Genomic DNA, 16,018 nt, shown 5'->3' on the forward strand with positions numbered 1-16,018 from the left:
CAGATTTAAGGTCCCAAGGGGGTTTTTGCTTCCTGCTTCCGCTTAGCACTCTATTGGTGGAGAGCGCCTGCACAAAAAGTTTTATTTTTCTGTTGAAGCATATAAAGTAAATGTTGGTTGCATTCCGAATCACATACCTGTACTTTTTACTACCAATATGTACTACAGCTGCCCCTTGAAAGTATGTACTTTGCATGCATGACCAGATGTAGTAGGATATCCTGGTATTTTTGCCATACTATATATACTGCATGTGGTATTGGGACATACTACATCAGTTTTTGGCACACTATATATTATGGAAGTACGCAATTCGGAACGGAGCCATTGACGTTTTGGCAGTCTAATCAGTCTAATACACCGTGACCTCTTGACTGATTGAGCCATGAGTGTCATAGTTCCTTTCACTGGTTCTCCCCTGTCCACAGTGGGTGTCACAGTCCCTCTCACTGGTCACAGTGCAGGTGATTGCACTGGGCTTTTACTCTCTGCAGGTGTACTGTTGACTGAAGGACAGTTCTCCAGGTCTAGAGGGCGTGATTGTGAAAAAGTCATGTATCTGATCTTCAGCAGGTGTCACAGATTTCTCTTGTAGATGTTTCCGTCAGGTGTCCGCTGAAAATTGTCATATTTCTGCTGGCCACCCTGTCTGGACCACTTCACATGGCCATCTGCAGTTGCTCATCGGCTGTTGCAGTTCTCGTGTTCAGCTTCTCTTTTGAGATTGGTAGATGAGCTGATAGTAGATGTACCAGTAACTCGGCTGGTCTAGGCTCGGCTCATTGTGTCTGCGGTGTACAGCTCTTTACCAGGCTTGTAACTGACATGCAGATTGTAGGACTGTCTCATCAGCGTCCTCTTGGAGGAGCTTTTTGGAGAGATTTCACTGTTTCAAGGGGCTTGTGATCTGTCTCCACTTGTACTGTCTTACAGTAGACGTATTGCTGGAATTTCTTACATCCATACACAATCGCCAACAGCTCTTTTTCTATCTGAGCGTACCTTTTCTCACAGTGAGACCTCGAGCCGTACGCCATGGGCTGTTCTTCTTCTGTTGCTCTGACAATGCCAATGCGTTCTCTCTTTATGGCTTTGTTAAGACCTTGTGGTTCGATGCAGATTTCTTGGGCTTCACTACTGTGACCATACTTTTAACCCGGTGCGCTCTGTTTCACAATGACTCCAAGATCCTCCATTCTTTTCAGTTCAGATTTAATTGTCTTTCAGTACTACATGTACTGTACTTTCCATGGTGCATGAATGACTGAAGCAATGTCTGGATTGAGCTGGATATGGTGCAGTCCTGGTACACATTATCCTTCAATGGGGAAGAAACGGTTACCGGTTAGTATTACCATCTCAAAATTAATTATCATTAAAACCATGTTTGATAACTGCACTTAGCCTATAAACCACAGTAAATACTGTCCACAGTCAACTTGGATTTGTAGTTGTTTCACAAGTATGGAGGAAGGCAGAGCAGTGGAGATGTTTCCACCTTCTAAGAGGACTATGTCTCAAGTTAACTTGCATGTGGGGACTTTGGAAAGGATGGAAAATATAATGGTTTCTCTGTCTAACTTGCTAATAGCTTGGGTCAATAATGTAAACTGAAGCGTTCAGTGTAACCTACTTTTGTAAAACACTACACATTCTGCTGCTGTAGGCTAGTCATGCCATAGCGTTTAGTTTCACTTTCATTTTTGTATTGAAAGAAGATCAATGGAGAAAAAGTGTGTGTGTGTGTGTGTGCATGAGTGATTGAGTAAATGATTGAAAAAGAATAATAATGATAATGTGTGTGTATCAGTACCTCTTGAGCATTTTCAGCATATTTTACAATACCGTGATAATACTGATAACTGTGGTAATTTCGGTCACTATAACCGTGATTTTCATACTGTTACATCGCAACAAATAAACAAATCTTGGTATTGGCTCAGTAGCTCTACTAATTCCCAGAGCCCTCATGAAGAATATGGGCCTCATAAAACTGAACGTTCTACCGCAGCTTAGTCTGAACGTTTCTTTGAGCGCTTCCAGATCGTCCACTCGTTGTCAAAGAGAAAAAAAATGTGCAGTTCATTATAGATCCAATGGGGGGCGACATTATAGTCAAACTGAGCATGATACAATCAGACACTGTTGGACAAGCGCTCTGGCAAATAAACATTCATTATCAAATCAAAACCGGGCATATAGTACCATAAACATTGTAAAATAAACACTGTAAAATAAATGAATCCAAAGGCCATTAATGTAGGTAGGCTACATCTGAATAACCTGGATTGAATGAAATGAGGACATTACAACAATCAACCAAATAAATAGCCTAATAATGAACATGGCCACGGATTGTCTTGTGATATAAGCCTTACCTAGCCTATACGCTCTCAGGTGCCAAGAGGACAAGTTTGTCCACTGTCAGGGAGAAGGGAATTCCTCGTCTTGTTATATCCATCCTTGAATATGCGCTCCGATATTTGCACACAACGGATTTCTTTGCAGTTGTCATTGTGTATAAACGCATGTTGCGTGAGCTTTTTTATTTTAGAAGAATCAACGGAATTCTGAACTGAGAAACACATTCTGAAAATTGCAAACTTTGGATTTTGAATGTTCTGGGCCAGCCCTAGCTCTTAAAAAAACCTGCTGGACTGGCGCTCAAGGGAATAATGTTGCAGATGGATAAAAGAACACAGGATGACGGTATGTGATTGTTGAATCTGAAACTTTATTCATAAAAACATGCTTGTTTTTTTTTGCTTGCTAGCTAACCTGAGTAGGATTGTTAGACTTTGCTTGTTAGCTAGCTAGCTACCAGTTTTCTTGCAACATTAAAGATGTCTTTTGATTTTTTAAGCTAGGTAACATTTTTCTTGCAACAATAAAGTTGTGTTTTGATTGAATTCAACTGAACAGAGCCTGTAATTTTAATGTGACAAGCTGGCTAGAAAGTAATTTATGCATAATTAATTTCAGCTGAAACATTTTACATGCTAACTAATATGAGTAGGACTGCATAATAGTATAACATTAAAAAAAAATCTAGATGTGGACATAATGGACATGTTTGGATAGCTGGATAATTTACATATTTTGATAACATTGTCTTTATGTATTTAATTAATAGGCCTGATGATACGTCTAACGTATAACTGTAATGTCTTGGTGAACTTATATTTAATCATCCTAATCTACTGTCTCTCATCTTTTGACTATATCCCCACCAAGATCATCTACCTGGTCATTCTGACAGAACATCATCACACTCAATCTATTTAATAAACATTGTTCTCAAACTTTTGTTGCTCATTAATTTGTCCATCTCTAGTGTGTTTGTGTGTGTGTGTGTGTGTGTGTGTGTGTGTGTGTGTGTGTGTGTGTGTGTGTGTGTGTGTGTGCGTGTTAGGGGGGGGGGGGGGGGACATGGAAGTCTTTCTCAGAGGTGAATGATGCTTTCAATGAGCTATGCATACCAAGCGGGGTCCGTGAACAATCATTTACTGCTGGAGCGATATGTGGTGCTGACCCAACAAGTGAGTAGTACGGCATGAATGATGTCTTGAAACAGCTATCCACACAGGAGTCTGGAACTAGAGAACATTACTCCAGCCCAGGTAGTACTCGAGCAGAACATTAAAAGCACTTGCTACGTTAATTTGACCTTGACCTTGATCCTTGGGTTCTGGCAGTCTCAAAAGAATGTATACTGTACATCCCCAATTTTGTTGGATATGACACCTTAAATATTTTTCTACACTGGTTCCAAAATTGAGCGCGTTTGAAAATTAGAACCAAGGGATTAGTGGCCATCTTGGATTTTACCTCTCACGGTACTCAGGGGGTCAGGTGGCGTCCCTCCACATCTGGTAAAGTTATGGTATAGGCTATACTAACTAGAAATGTCATGCAATTTCTTATAAAATGCACAATTGTTGCACCGGTACCCAATTTTAAGCCAGAAAATACATTGTGCTGCAAACTCTTTTTCATGCCCCGCAGCTGGGGCTGGAATGAACGGGACGTCACTCAAAGGCTGTAGTTTTCTCCCTGTAAACCTTTATATGAGGTCACGAACCTTGAAACGCAACATAAACATACAATTACACACTGCTCGAACTAATATTGACACACAATATAACGCAAACACACTCGCAATCATACCCACCAGTTCCTCCTCCCATTTTGTCACATAGAGAAAACACCGGGCTCTGATTTTATACATACAATTCCCTGAAACGCAACCAGCCAATCACCGACGTTCCCCAATCGAGGCCCCGGATCACAAGCATTTCACAATAAGTGTTCTACCTAAACATACAGAAATCACACACAAACTCAACTGATTCCCATATGATTAATTACACAACTTAAACTTAATACAAAATCTCACCACCCCACAGAATGTCACACATACATTTTTCAAAAACACTGCCTGCACAATGGTCTCATCAGCAGAGATCTCACCCACCCCGACCACAGCCTATTCTCCAACCTGCTGGACTCTCCACACCACCCTGAACACGGCCTGTTCTCCAACCTGCTGAACTCTCCACACTAACGGCCTATTCTCCAACCTGCTGGACTCTCCACACCACCCTGAACACGGCCTGTTCTCCAACCTGCTGAACTCTCCACACTAACGGCCTATTCTCCAACCTGCTGGACTATCCACACCACCCTGAACACGGCCTGTTCTCCAACCTGCTGAACTCTCCACACTAACAGCCTATTCTCCAACCTACTGAACTCTCCACACCACCCTGAACACGGCCTGTTCTCCAACCTGCTGAACTCTCCACACTAACGGCCTGTTCTCCAACCTACTGAACTCTCCACACCACCCTGAACACGGCCTGTTCTCCAACCTGCTGATCTCTCCAAATCACCCTGACCACAGCCTGTTCTCCAACCTACTGAACTCTCCACATCACCTCAACCATGGCCTGTTCTCCAACCTGGGGAACACTCCACACAAACCCGAACACACCAAGTTCTCCATCCTGCTGAACTATCCACACCACCGTGACCAAGGCCTGTTCTCCAACCTGCTGAATTATCCACACCACCCCAATGACAACCTGTTATCCAACCTAGTGATCTCTCTATACCACCCCAACCATGGCCCTCTCTCCAGCCTACTGCGCTCTCCACACAGCCTGTTCTGCCACCTGCTGAGCTCTCCACACCACTCAATGATGGCCAGCTATTCAACCTGCTGAGCTCTTCACACCACCCCAATGATTGCCTGTTCTCCAACATGCTGACCTCTCCACACCACAATGACAACCTGTTCTCCAACGAGCTGAGCTTTCCACGGCACCACAATGACGGCCTGTTCTCCAACCTGCTGAACTCTCCACACCACTGTGACCACAGCCTGTTCTCCAACCTGCTGAACTCCACATCTGGTAAAATTATTGTATAGGCTATACTTACTAGAAATGTAATGCTTTTCTTATAAAATACACATTTGCTGCACCGGTACCCAATTTCAAGCTAAAAAATACATTTTTCATTCAGGTTGCAGAGATCCCACCCACCCTGACCACAGCCTGTTCTTCAACTTGCTGAACTCTCTACACCACCGTGACCACGGCCTGTACTCCAACCTGCTGATCTCTCCACGCCGCAATGACGGTGTGATGGTTCGGTGTGGGACCCAGGCGCAACAGGAATGGAGGAGGCAAGGAACGGTTAAGCCCGGAGGGGCGATTTAATAAGGTAACACAAAGGGGGAGCCACAAAAAGGGATGCCACAAAATATAAGGGGAGAGAAAAAATAGGAGCCACCAAACTGCCACTAAATAATAAAAATGTTCTTGGCTCAAGGGAGCCAGAGGGATCCGGAGGTGGAGCAGGGTGAGGGCTCTGCTAGCTGGTACAACTCAGCAGAGGGGGTCCGGGATACTGGAGAGACGAGGAGGAGAGGCAGGGTGAGTGATAGAAATCACGAACAGGGAACGAGAAAAAAAACACTACAAAATACAGGTAAGTAAATCGTAGGCTTAGGCTATACTTTACCACATATGTTATGGTAAGATCTGGCGATGAGTGGAGAGTAGACCAGGTTCTTGTAGGGGTTGAAGGTGATTGCAGAACAAGGGACAGGTGTGGTGATGATGAATGGGAAACCGGTGAGTAGAGCCGCGTCATCGTCGGAGACAAGCGCGCCGTTCTTGTTGTTGCGCACGGGCCGATGTGCTGGGCATGTCGGGATCCGACTCTTCGTCACCGGAGTGGGAGGAGACTGCCGAGTCCGCGGAGCTGGCCGGAGACGGGGAACGCCCGGTAATGAGGGGAAACTCCGGAGAGCCAGAGCGTCGCATGCCTGGGCCGATGTGACGTGCAGTAGAGCGCGTAGGACGCCCCGAGCGCGCAGCGAGCCCAGAGGGGAGAGGGGGAGGCGGTTGTGGAGGCGAGGGCATGCGAGCCGTAACAGACGGCCTGTTCTCCAACCTGCTGAGCTCCACATCTGGTAAAATTATGGTATAGGCTATACAGTACTAACTAGAAATGTCATGCTTTTCATATAAAATACACATTTCCTGCACCGGTACCCAATTTCAAACTAAAAAATAAATTTTTCATTCAGGTTGCAGAGATCCCACCCATCCTGACCACAGGCTGTTCTTCAACCTGCTGAACTCTCCACACCAACCCAATGATAGCCTGTTCTTCAACCTGCTGAACTCTCTACACAACCGTGAATACGGCCTGTTCTCCAACCTGCTGAGCTTTCCACCCCACCCCAATGATGGCCTGTTCTCCAACCTGCTGAGCTCTTCACATCACCTCAACTATGGCCTGTTCTCCAACCTGTTGAACTCTCCACACCACCCTGAATACGCGCTGCTCCACCACCAGCAGTCCAGCTGCAGCGATCTGTAAAACCCTGACAATGACTACAGCCCTCCTGCGCTCGACTCACCCAGTCCCGGCTTTGAGGCCGCGTGGACCCCCGCCTCGGATGCCTCCAACAGCCCCGACGCCACCAAAGACGGCCGCGGCCCCGCCTCCGCTGCACCGTACCCATGCTTGTACTACGGTAAGAACTTCCGCTCTCCTGCGGGCCTCAACAGCCACCAGAGGACCTATCACATCAAGGAGTGGCTCCTGGAAGAGGACTAGGCCCGCTAAAGTCAGACAAGGAGGAGTAAGAGGAGGAGGAGGAAGGCCGCCTCTGGCGTCCAATGGCGACGCCAAGCAGAAGCTCCTTGTGCTGCGACATGGAGTTCCTGAGCACGGCCAAGCTCTACCTGCACCGCAAGGAGAAGCACAGCCAGGAGAAGGACATCCGTCGGGGCAATGGCACCCGGCCGCTGATCAACAAGCGGTGAAAGGGCGAGACGTACCCCTGCCAGGTCAGGCACGCCAATCACAACTGTTTATCTAATATGGGTCCGGTTGATACAACTACTTGATACGATGATACGACAACTAACCCACCTTTTGTTGCTCATGATTGTTTGTAGGTCTATCCAATTGCGTCCAGAGGCATTTTGGTCTGCCACCAGGTCTGCAGCAAGGTCTTCCTGCACCACCTGTCCCTCCTGGCCCACACCAAGCTGCACAACGCCCAGAGTCAGTGCCAGGCGGCGGCGGGGGTGGTGTCGTCAGGGGCGGGGAAGGCCCCCAGAGGGCCCGCCAAGCTGGCGGAGAACAAACCTAAAAAATCTTAAACGAAACTGTTATTGGATGGAGATGGGGTGGCAGTGAGGCCGGGGCCCAGGAGGCCCAGAAAAGAGGCAGGAGGAGAAGGGTGAGTTCCTGTGCCCGTCGTGCGTGGAGGTGTTCCCGCCGTAGTCGGCCTTGCGGGCTCACGCCGAGCTCCACCAGCCCAGCCACGCACAGGAGACAGTGCAGCGTCTGCAGCCCAGACATGGAGGTTGTCTCCAAGGGGCCAGGGGGCCAAGCGGCAGAGGCTGCACCACTGCGGGCGCTGCCACCTGCCTGGATGCCTTCCTGCAGCACTACCAGGTGCACCTGCTCGCCAAGTCTGAGAGCTTATGAGTAATGTCATCATTTTGATTGCCTTATTAGGGCCCGAGCACTGGCGGTGCGAGGCCCTATTGTATTTCGAAGGATTATTATTCTCCTACCTTCTTCTTCCAAAACAAATGCCTTTTTGGCGGCCTAAACATCGATGAAAACGAAGAAAACTTTGCAGATACGTCAGTCCCGATGAAAAATTTGATAATTCATGGGTGACGGAAATGGGCGTGGCAAAACGGCTCAAGAGCGCCCCCTGGAAAATTTAAAATGGCGAGCCCCACCTTTCAGTTTGATGTAGGCGAACGAAATTCGGAGGGCATATGTAGTTCATCGAGACGCACTAAAATGTCTCTTGGAGCTATACCCAACATGCAACAGGAAGGCCGCCATTTTGCTTTTAATGTGCCATTTTGTCCTTGTTTTGACCATTTCCATGCCTCGTACTTCGACGAACTCCTCCTACAGATTTCTTCCGATCAACTTCATATCGGGTCAGCTTCATCTTAAGACCTTTGTGATCAAAAGTTATCAAAAAAATTGAGTTTTCACCAAACACCCTTGCCGTGGCGCCCCGCCAAAGTTTGACATTTCGCCATAAAACACGAAGTCATCATAACTCCTCCATACATTATCCAATTCGTCCAATATATCTCACGCTTCATGACGGTTCTGTCCTGAACACATCTATGTGTCAGTATTGCGTCATACTTATAGCGCCACCTATTGGTGAAACAGGAAGTCCTCATAACTACTACATACATTATCCAATTTGTCTGATATATCTCACGCTTCATGACGGTTCTGTCCTGAACACATCTATGTGTCAGTATTGCGTCATACTTATAGCGCCACCTATTGGTGAAACAGGAAGTCCTCATAACTCCTCCATACATTATCCGATTTGTCCGATATATCTCACGCTTCATGACGGTTCTGTCCTGAACACATCTATGTGTCAGTATTGCATCATACTTATAGCGCCACCTATTGGTGAAACAGGAAGTCCTCATAACTCCTACATACATTATCCAATTTGTCCGATATATCTCACGCTTCATGACGGTTCTGTCCTGAACACATCTTTGTGTCAGTATTGCGTCATACTTATAGCGCCACCTATTGGTGAAACAGGAAGTCCTCATAACTCCTGCATACATCATCCGATTTACACCAAATTGCTGACGCTTCATGAAGGTCACCTTCTGAACACATCTATGCATCGGTATTGAAGGTCACATCTTGAACACTTCTGTAAGTCAGTATTGCGTCATACCTACAGCGCCACCTACTGGTCAAACAGGAAGTACTCATAACTCCTACATACGTTATCCGATTTACTCAACATTTCTCACGCTTCATCAAGGTACCGTCCTGAACACATCTATGCTTCGGTATTGAGTCACGCTTAGAGCGCCACCTACTGGTGACAGGAAGTTTCTCTCAGTGCTGCACACCGAAATAGCACACCCTTTAACGGCGCCAAATCCCGACACGCGTGGGGTGCGAGGGCCCGCTCACTGCTGCTCGCAGCCCTAGTTCCTTATTATTTTCTTTGCTTTAACATAACCAGCCACTTTTGTAATATGCCCCATTCTTTTTCAGAGTGCAAGAACATCTGCCCAGGGACTGCAGTTGAAAACTAGCCACGTTGGCTAACACTGGCACATTTACAGAAATGTCAATTAATGTGCACTGTCCCTGAAATTTTAAACCAAATAAAGTAAAGTAAAATAAATTGATTGTGGTTCATTTTCATTGTAATATGAGTTGCAAATAAAGGTTGTTTTCAACAAATATGTGGCCCACCATGCATCAAATCATAAATGGGATTCAGAAGGCGGGATAGCTCATGAGCTCACAACAACTATCAGCAGCTTACATAACATTAATGGTAGCGGTCAGTGGCTAAAGCAGTTACACTGATTATTCCTATAACATTACCTATTTTGCTGCAATTGGTTCAACTTCTGTTTCTGGACAAAGGTAAGGGATAAACACAGATAACACAAGGCTAGCGGACCTACAGCGGGTCCCCGATGGATGAGTTGGCAGACCTCCGGTGGTATATAACACAAGGATAGCGGACCTACAGCGGGTCCCAGATGGATGCTCCACCACCATTCCACCGGTATTTTATTGTCTATATCCTAGGCCCATTGGCCCTAGGATTATGTATTTCTATTGCTAAATTAACTTACTCTGAATATTTTTTTGGTAACCCTTCCTTTCATAGTCCCCCAATTACTAAACATTTACCTGATAAATACATGCAAAGTATAGCCTAATATATAATGGGTAATTACTGAGACACCTATACTGTAGGTATAATTTCAAAACAGGAGTATTTCAAATGTTCAATTACTGCACATAAATTCAATAACTTACAATAACAATAGCATCACCAGGTAACCACATTTTACATAGCTTATAACATCCAGTGATAAACAAGGAACACAGTCTATCTAAGCCTGTTGCTGCCCTCCCGTGGCCGAAAACGGTAATTGCAGTCTATCTGCCTATCTGCTCTTGTGGTAGCAACATAGAACTGCAGGTTCTGGGACCACCTCCTCTTGTGGTAGCAACATAGAACTGCAGGTCAACAACACGATGGAGGTAGCCAGGGAGGGAGGGAGTGACAACCGGACATTTGCTATCATTGGTGCACTGGCTTACAGCCACACACAAAAACAAATGCACAATTACGCAGATACTATTGCACAGATTTTCACAAAATTTGATGGAGAGGTGTAGGACTACCATGGAGCGAGGAACACCCTCTAATTTTAAACCGAGGCCATGCCCCCTTGATGCTGATTGTTCCACAGTGTTTGCTCAATATCTTTGGTTCTAAAGGTCCCATAGCTACCAAACTTGGTGGGAGTGATGCCAGGGGCCCATAAATCAAGTCCATGGTAGAGACCACACACCCCCCCTCTAAGGTCATCTCGGTGCCTGTTCCGCTCGGGAAGGGAGAGGGGAAAGCGGTGATTAGGAGGAAGGGATTTGAGTTCTGGCAGAAGAGGTGGGATGAAGACCAGAAGGGGAGGGGGTATCACAGGGTGCAGAAGTCAGTTATGGTGAAGAACTACACTGCACAGACCCGGAGGGAGGAAATCGTCATGGCTAGACTCAGGTTTGATCACACGGGACTGAACGGCACCTTGTTTGTACTGGGGAAAAGGGGGAGTGATATATGTGGGCACTGTGGAGCTGCGGAAAATACTGAACATGTTCTGTTGCACTGTCCCAACTATGGAGTAGAGAGAGAGAGACTCCGGGTTAAGGTCAGAGAAGCAGGTCGGGAATGGACTTTGAGGGGTTTACTGGGCACGGAGGGGGAGGGGGTAGGAATCTGCAGGAAGGCTCTATTTACTTTCTTGGGTGACACACGGTTGTGGGGCAGACTGTAGTCTGTGTGCACTAGGATGATGACATGATGATGCACACTCTTGTACAGTAGGTGGCGGTATGCACCTTTAAGCTGTTTGCGATCCGCCATACAACCCAAGGAAGAAGAAGAAGAAGAAGACCACACACCCCTCGATGCTGATTGGTCCACATTTTTTTCTCAATATCTTTGGCTCTAAAGGTCCCAGAGCACCAAAACTGGTGGGAGTGATTTTGGAAATTGACTCTGTCAGTTCCTGGCTATGCCAATGCTCAATGCCCATGCCATGTCAGATGGATTGGTCAACCCAGGAGAAAAGAGCCTTCAGGCAGGCAGACACACACACAGACATACTTTTCTCTATTATATAGTTACATTACTTAGAAATGTGGGAACATAGGCCTGTGGAAACATCAACACACTCCCCAATACAGAAGGAATCAGCCGATTTATTCTAGAAAAATCAACGTAAATCAGCCAATTAGAATCGCACAGGAGGGCAGAAGGTTGACACAGCCTATCTCGATTCATAGCGTGATAGGCTATGCAGGGTAGGCTATTTTTTTACGAGTGGTTTTGAGGGCGGGTGGGTGTGCCAAACGACCAAGACGTGGACACAACACAGAGTGCAAAACTAGACCTCACAAATGCTCTTCTGGATGAATGGGCACAAATTCCCACAGACACACTCCAACATATTGCACAAAGCCTTCCCAGAAGAGTGGAAGCTGTTATAGCTGCAAAGGGGGGACCAACTCCATATTAATGGCTTTGAATTTAGAATGGGATGTCATAAAAGCTCCTGTAGGTGTCCCAAATCCAAACCCACCTATTCCCTGCTGCACCTGTCCTACTATGTCTCCGTGCCTGAGAGAAGATTTTGCTTGCTCTACAACCTTGGACATAATGTTTAGAGGAATTTGATTGGAACATTGACAAGTGGACAGGTTTTAAGAACTTTAGACAGATTCGATAGAAGGATAGCGTTGATTGACGGGTGGATGTCGTGAGATTATTGGCCAAAGATCGAAGGTACCTGTTGTCGTATTGCACGTGACCCAGCGTTTGCACATGACCTAGCGTTTTCCAGGAAGTAAGAAATTATATACTTTGATATAAGATTACAACAAAAGTAGAATTTTTTATTTTTTTTGGCATACATCATTGAATTGGTGAACACTATGACCAATTATGTGAACCAAAATGGGACAGAATGCTTTTTTCTGTGCGACTAAACTCTGTGACTGAAGGAAAGACCACAAGCTACCTGTCCTGTCCCCTCTCCTCACCTTCTGTCTTATCTTCTCACCTCCTGTATTCTCTCCTCTTGTCTCCTCCCCTCCTCACCCCCCAGCTCCTATTCGCCTTATTCACCTCAGCTGCCATATTGGTCAGTCTGACGTAATGAGGGGTGCGAATGCGGAAGTGCCCGTTGCCTTCAATGTTAAAAGTTTGCTGTAAAAACACCACTTCAAGAACCAAAATAGTCAAAATAACAGGCTGAATACACTATCGGGGTTACAAACTCATCATTACCAGACTCCGATTGTTTTACACTGCAGTTTTCTCGTTTGGAAATACATCCGAGTGAATGCAGCTGACGGCTAACTATGGCTCATTCAACCATGTATTTCCAAATGCGAAAACAACGGCAGTGAAAAAACAATCAGAGTCTGGTAAAGATGAGTTTGTAACCTCGATAGTGTATTCAGCCTGTTATTTTGACTATTTCGGTTCTTGAAGTGGTGTTTTTACAGCGAACTTTTAACATTGAAGTCAACGGGCACTTCCGCACCCCAGACTGACCAATATGGCTGCCAGGTGAATAAGGCGAATTGGCTTGTGAAACCTAGCTACACTTGACTGAAGAAAAAAACTCATACACACACGTGTCCAACCACTGTATAAGCGGTCTTCACCTGCACAACTGCTCCTAACCAAACTTTTCAGCAAGCAGACTGGGATCAGCAAGTCTGTTCCCTGTGGGGCTCCGCTCCACTCATAAAACTAGGGTTACAATGCGTAACCATCGTTCTATTTCGTGGAGCTCCGCCCCACAGGGCTAGCTCCTATTGGCATAGCAGAGCTACATGACAGCAACATAAACTCTTGCCGGCCCCAGTAACAACACTGGCCAATCAAGACACAAGCCAGTGCTCCAAAGGTGAGACCATACCAAAAGTTGGCCCAGCCCAAGCACTGCCCCCACCCCGCCACGCTCGGATTATCACAGCCGAGGGCAAGGAGAGGTACGTGAGGGGAGAGCTGGACCAGAAGAGGTTACACAGTAACAGCCTGTCCTAGCCTCACCCACAGACAGAAGCGGACCGACACTCACCAGACGGTCCTGACCTGAGACAACATGTCAATGCTGACTCCCGCTGGCGGCTGTGCCTAGCAGAAGACGCCACAGAGACAGAGGACATGGATATTAGACATGTACCACAACGGTACCGGATCCGGACCAGAGTCTGGACTTTGACAATAGATGTACACCTAGTAGGCTATATTTTAAAAGCATGTTTTATGTATTGTAGGCCTATAGGTGCTTGATGATAGGTGCTTTCAGCCTCCCAGGGAAAGTGTACTCCAAGGTGCTGGAAAGGATGGTCCGCCCGATAGTCGAACCTCAGATCGAAGAGGAACAATGCGGATTTCGTCCTGGTCGTGGAACCACTGACCAGCTCTTCACTTTCGTGAGGATCTTGGAGGGGGCTTGGGAGTTTGCCCAACCGGTCTACATGTGTTTTGTGGACTTGCAGAAGGCTTACGACCGGGTCCCTCGAGAGGTCTTGTGGAGGGTTATGCGGGAGTATGGGGTGAGGGGGTCCCTACTTAGGGCCATCCAATCCCTGTACACCCAGAGCGAGAGCTGTGTCCGTGTCCTCGGCAGTAAGTCGTCTTCCTTTCCGGTGGGGGTTGGCCTCCGCTTGGGCTGCGCTTTGTCACCAATCCTGTTTGTAATTTTCATGGACAGGATATCTAGGCGTAGCCGTGGGGAGGTGGGTTTGCAGTTCGGTGAGCTGGGGATTGCGTCTCTGCTATTTGCAGATGATGTGGTCCTGATGGCATCATCTGCCTGCGACCTCCAGCACTCTCTGGATAGGTTCGCAACTGAGTGTGAAGCAGCTGGGATGAGAATCAGCAGTTCTAAATCTGAGGCCATGGTTCTCAGCAGGAAACCGGTGGTCTGTCCGCTCTGAGTAGGAAATGAGTCCTTACCCCAAGTGAAGGAGTTCAAGTATCTGGGGGTCTTGTTCACGAGTGAGGGAACCATGGAGAGGGAGTTTGGTCGGAGAATCGGAGCAGCTGGTGCGGTTCTGCAGTCGCTTTACCGCACTGTTGTGACGAAAAGAGAGCTGAGCCAAAAGGCAAAGCTCTCGATCTACCGGTCTATCTTTGTCCCTACCCTCACCTATGGTCATGAAAGATGGGTCATGACCGAAAGAACGAGATCATGGATACAAGCGGCCGAAATTAGTTTTCTCCGGAGGGTGGCTGGGGCCTCCCTGAGAGATCGGGTGAGAAGTTCAGCCATCCGGGAGAGACTCGGAGTAGAGCCGCTGCTCATTTGCGTCGAAAGGAGCCAGTTGAGGTGGTTCAGGCATCTAGTGAGGATGCCTCCTGGGCATGTCCGCCTGGGAGGAGGCCGCTGGGTAGACCCAGGACTAGGTGTCGGGACTACATCTCCGCACTGGTCTGGGAGCAGCTAAAGATTCCCCAGGCAGAGCTGGTTGATGCTGCCAGGGAAAAGGATGTCTGGGGCCCCCAACCCCGGATAAGCGGATGAAGATGGATGGATGGAAGGTGCTTGATTATGTATGAATTTATAGACTAAGCTAATAAAATAATCTTAAAATCTATTCTAAAACTGACAGGTAACCATGCAGTGTTTTTAAAACTGGTGTGATGTGGACTCTCCTTCTGTTCTGGTCTTTGTAAGAACACATGCTTGCTGCAGCATTTTGAATCAGTTGGGAGTTGACTAATTGCTACTTTGGGAAGGCCAGACAGTAACCTGTAGTCCAACCTGCTAGTAATAAAAGCATGTATTAGTCTTTCAGTATCCGTCTGGGAGAGGAAGGTTTCACCCTGGCAATGTTTCTTAGGTGATGAAATTAGGTCCTTGTCACATTCTTTATATGGGCCTCAAAGCTACTGTGGGGTCAGAGTCCAGCCTACTGACACCTGCAGTATGTTTCTGGCCTGGCATTTGGTATTCAGTGACAGTGAAGTGCACCGTCTCTCTCTTTCACCTTTTTCACCAATGATGAATACTTTTATGTTTTGATTGGTTTTCCTGGTTTAACTGGAGGAAGTTATGTGACATCTACACATTTGTCAGCAATGCTGTTAGGGTTTGAGGCAGGACCCAAAAGCAGACGGCAGGCAAGCAGCTCAGGTTCAAAATATACGTTTTAATATCCAAAATATTACCCAGGGGAAACACACACTAACATTGACGATGAACCGACAGAGAATAAAGGAAACAGGAGGGCATATATACTCTGGGAGAACAATCAAGGAACAATGTACAGGTGTGCAACAAGACATAACGAGACACAGGTGCAGACAATCACCCAGACAAGGACATGGAGGGATTCCAACAAGACACCAACACAAGGACACAGG

Source organism: Borostomias antarcticus, assembly GCF_949987555.1.
Source record: "Borostomias antarcticus genome assembly, chromosome: 11".
Classification (NCBI taxonomy): Eukaryota; Metazoa; Chordata; class Actinopteri; order Stomiiformes; family Stomiidae; genus Borostomias; species Borostomias antarcticus.